General features: G+C 39.0%; 1 protein-coding gene across 1 annotated transcript in view; it reads left to right on the forward strand.

Annotated features, from left to right (window-relative positions):
- The window catches only part of LOC138853170 (RNA polymerase-associated protein CTR9 homolog), a gene marked incomplete at its 5' end in the record, with an annotated part of 5,961 nt that extends 4,852 nt beyond the window's left edge, over positions 1 to 1,109 (forward strand). Inside the window, 2 exon segments of the mRNA XM_070088298.1 lie at positions 1 to 820; positions 1,006 to 1,109. The exon segment at positions 1 to 820 is cut by the window's left edge and continues 3,652 nt beyond it.
- Positions 1,110 to 5,000: the final 3,891 nt, after the last annotated feature.

Below are 5,000 nucleotides of genomic sequence, written 5' to 3' on the forward strand. Positions count from 1 at the left end.
TTCCATTTTTATTTTTTATTCGCATAATGAATATTTATTCACACCAAAAAAATAGAAGATTTACTGTTATGCAATGTTGTAATAATTGTATAAATAATATCAGCACATTCATGAATGCATATTAGACCCACCAGCTGACGCGTACTAGACTCGTGACGATATTTGTTTACTCTTGAACGTTGGCAAAAATTGAACATTTCTGCTACTTTGAGCTCAGTTTCAAGCTATTTTCAGTGCTAAAACCAATCAAAATCATCTCTATTTCTGTAATATATATTCCATTCTATCAAATGAGACCAAGAAATTGTGAATACAACTTTAAAAAACATAAGAAAAAACACCGCAAAGCCGCTGTTTTAATCCAAAATTACGGTGGCAGCTTTTTTGTCTCATTATGCACTGCGTGCTGCAGGATTTATGTGGTGCACACTTACCACATAGATGTGTTCTCTCATACCTAGGCCCAAATTTACCGCTCACAGGTTATCTGAGTGAGCTGAGCTTATGGTGTATATCTACGGCACGGGCCCTGAAAGGGTTAAATTTTCATTCCCAACCCATACATTTGTGGCCCCAGACTATTCAGCATCTTGCCACAAGATATCAGAAACACAGCTGGAACAAGTGTAGAAGTCTTCAAGATGAAACTGGACAAGTATCTTCACCAGGTGCCAGATCAACAAGGCTGTGATGGTTATGTGGGGTCAGCAGGCCTCCAGCAGTAACAGCCAGGTTGACCAGGCAAGCACCAGACGAGCCTGGCCCATGGCCAGGCTCCGAGAGTAGTGAGACTCCCGAAACTCATCAATGGTATATAAAGGTATTATTATTATTATTATAATCAAGGGGAAGCGCTAAACCCGGAGGATTATACAGCGCCTGGGGAAGGGGGGGGGGTGTGGAAGGCATTCAGGCTTAATTCGGGGAACTGGAGCACAGATCCAATTTCCTAAATCAAGAGCCCCTCACCAACATCAAGGAACCTTCCTTGAGGGGTATATAAAGGTAGCATTTCTATTATTGTGCATTTACCTTTTTGATAGAAAACTGAAGTATGGAATTCATTTGATTAATTATCAGTGCAATTTTCTGATTATTATAATGATGGTGCGCTGTATAGCCCTTGTGGCTTAGCGCTTCTTTTTGATTATAATAATAATAATAATTATAATGATGGTAAAAAAAATTCTGTTTTCTTTTGTCACCATGATGAATTTGTTATTCTGAGTTAAATGTAACTGGTGGTGTGCATATAAGTGTCAGAAAAAAGAAATTTAGTGTTCATGATCTTTTAATCCATAATAACTTATAAATCTTAACAATTGCCTCAAACACACTGTCTCCACAGGTGCAAAACACAATGTCAGCATTCTGTCATGTCCAGTTTCATAAAGTATGTATTTTTTATTGAGATTCCATGTGTCTTTGCTGTTTATTAAACAGCATATAAGTTTATTTGTAATGTAATATGTGTAGTATTTTTTAAAGAATATAAAACATTTTCTCTTAGAATGTTTTTCTGTAAGTTATGTTGTCCAGGACTTTTCTTTTAATTTTATTTTAGTACGTGAAGTAGAGATATGAAATTTTAAAAAATAAAAATTAAAAAAAAAAAAATACTGTGGAATCATATTCACCCTATTTTTCTTATGCAAAGTTTAAAATATTGATACTGATAGTAAGAAATATAGTGCATAACTACAGGGATAGAAATATAGAATCGACAATGCAATAAACCATCATATAATGTACAGAAATGGGAGTTGACACAGTTACTTTTTGCCTTTGGGAGATTCTAAAGAAAAGTTGCAAAGGTTAGTGGGTGTGTTTGGGAATCTGTGTAAAGATAGAAAGTTGAGAGTGAATATAGATAAGAGTAAGGTGATGAGGGTATCAAATGATTGAGATAAAGAAAAATTTGATATCACATTGGAGGGAGGGAGTGTGTGTGAGAGAAGTGAATGTTTTCAGATATTTGGGAGTTTACTTGTTAGGAGATGGGTTTATGAAGGATGAGGCTAACCATAGAGCTGATGAAGAAAAAAAGGTGAGTGGTGCATCGAGGTACCTGTGGAGACAAAAAATGTTATCCATAGAGGCAAAGAAGGGAATGTACGAGAGTATAGTGGTACCAACACTTATATGGGTGTGAAGCGTGGGTTGTAAATGCTGCAGCGAGGAGGAGGCTGGAGGCAGTGGAGATATTGTGTCTAAGGGCAATGTGTGGTGTAAATATTATGCAGAGAATTTGTAGTGTGGAAATTAGGAGGAGGCATGGAGTTCCTTAAAGTATTAGAGGGCTGAAGAGGGGTTGTTGAGGTGGTTGGGTCATTTAGGGAGAATGGAACAAAGCGGAATGACTTGGAAAGCGTATAAATCTGTAGGGGAAGGAAGGCGGGGCAGGGGTCATCCTTGAAAAGGTTGGAAGGAGGGGGTAAAGGAAGTTTTGTGGGCAAGGGGCTTGGACTTCCAGCTAGCATGTGTGAGCATGTTAGATAGGAGTGAATAGTTTTTGGGACCTGACGAGCTGTTGGAGTGTGAGCAGGGTAATATTTTGTGAAGGGATTTAGAGAAACCGGTTAGTTTGACTTGATCCTGGAAATGGGAAGTACAATACCTGCACTTGAAAGGAGGGGTTTGGGATGTTGGCAGTTTGGAGGGACATCTAAACTGTATCTAAGTGCCTCTGCATAGGCTGATTATGTATAAGTGATGGTGATAGTGTTGAATGATAATGATAAAGTTTTTTCTTTCTTTTTGAGTTACCCTTCCTCAGTGGAAGATGGCCAACGTGTTGAAAAAATAATGTTCAGATTAGGCAATGTAAAGTAAAAACTGTTTGGGCAAAGTAGGTTTACCATATAAGATGCATTAAAGTTTGCCAAACAAATAAAAAGACGATGTCAGAATGGAGGAAGGGAGTGTGGAAGACGTAAATGTGTATAGGTATTTTTGAGTTCATTAAGACGACTTTTTTTAACAGTGCATTAAAAAAGTATATGTCAACTTGCATGATGTTGCAGTGTCTGACAAGTTGTGTCACGAATGGTATATAATACCGACAAGATGAGATTAAGACACATGTGCAACATCTGGGTATCTTTATTGTAGGCGTTTAGCCATCCAGTGGCTTTATCAATACAAATTCTAGGACATAAGAGAGACGAGAGAACTATGTACAGAGATGAGGGGTAATCAGTCCTCAACCTAGGGAGTAGGTGCGAAGAGGCACCATAGTCGTGGAGTTCTGAAGCGAAGAAAGGATCCTGGCGCTTATGTTGTAACGTCAGGTGCAGCTGACGAGGCATATTCACTGGTAGGCGGGATTCCCCAGTGGAGTAGGTCCTTCCCAAAGAGATGGGTTAGTTGTAGGTTAGTAGTTGTTGCTACAGCTAAGCCCATCTCTTTGGGAAGGACCTACTTCCACTGAAGTGAATATGCCCTCGTCTGTACACCTGACGTTACTATAAGCGCCAGGATCCCTTTTTCTGCTTCAGAATCATGACTATGGTGCTCTTCGCACCTACTCCTAGGTTGAGGACTGATACCTCATCTTCTGTACATAGTTCTACTGTCTTCAAGTTATGTCTAGAATTTGTATTGATAAAGCCACTGGATAACGAAGCGTCAATACAATAAAGATACCAGATATTACATGTAATCTTAATACTCTTGTCGTGATATATACCATTCATACACATAGTGTTGAATGATAATGATAAAGTTTTTTCTTTCTTTTTGAGTTACCCTTCCTCAGTGGAAGATGGCCAACGTGTTGAAAAAATAATGTTCAGATTAGGCAATGTAAAGTAAAAACTGTTTGGGCAAAGTAGGTTTACCATATAAGATGCATTAAAGTTTGCCAAACAAATAAAAAGACTGGATGTCAGAATGGAGGAAGGGAGTGTGGAAGACATAAATGTGTATAGGTATTTTTGAGTTCATTAAGACTACTTTTTTTAACAGTGCATTAAAAAAGTATATGTCAACTTGCAAATGATTGTCATAGATCAGTCTGTTTTTACCGTTTTGAATAATTGGAAGGAGCACAGAAACAGGTCAGAGGATGCTAGAAGTTGCTTGTATTTAAACATTGTGAAGATAGAAATTACACGAGTCGCCACCACATATTCACCACCTCTCTATCTATATTTGAACGACCACCAAATAAGTTTCATGTAGCACATTATATTAGAATGCATTGCATGTGTCAAATAAAACCTGCATGAAGATAGAGTGCAAAAGCATTTTCAACGATAAAATGATTCTCTCTCCAATTTTTTTTCCCATTTTGTCTGAATCTGTAGTCATTTTCCAACATATCATCTTCTTTTCTATTTTATGAACTATGTATGTGTGGAGTTGAAAAAAAAAAAAATTACTGAAGACGGGGATATCATGAGCATTGTTCAACTCCAGTAGTTCCTTGATGTTGGTGAGGGGCTCTTGATTTAGGGAATTGGATCTGTGCTCCAGTTCCCCGAATTAAGCCTGAATGCCTTCCACATCCCCCCCCAGGCGCTGTATAATCCTCCGGGTTTAGCGCTTCCCCCTTGATTATAATAATAATAATAATCAACTCCAGTAGCTGAAAATAGGTAATTACACTCGTGGATGGAGAGAGATAGACAGACAGACAGCAGGAGGATCGAGAAGTGTGTGAAGTACGTCAGCCTCTAGAGAAACGATCAGATGCGAAACATCTCTCCTCCAGGATGAGTCCACCCTTCCCTCCCCAGGTGCGACCACAGGTGTCGTCACTATCTACTGGGTACGACGGAGATTTGTCTGAGCACAGGGGGTTTATCGGCACACCTGCATCCTAGTGTGTATCACATGAGCAGATGCTCACATGCTACATTATCCAGCGTTACCTCTGTGACAACAGCAGCTGTATAGCCCTTGTGGCTTAGCGCTTCTTTTTGATTATAATATATATGTGACAACAGCAGCACGTAACCATACCTGACAACAGCAGCACGTAGCTACACCTGGCAAAC

This window comes from Cherax quadricarinatus, chromosome 24 (assembly GCF_038502225.1).
Source record: "Cherax quadricarinatus isolate ZL_2023a chromosome 24, ASM3850222v1, whole genome shotgun sequence".
NCBI lineage: Eukaryota > Metazoa > Arthropoda > Malacostraca > Decapoda > Parastacidae > Cherax > Cherax quadricarinatus.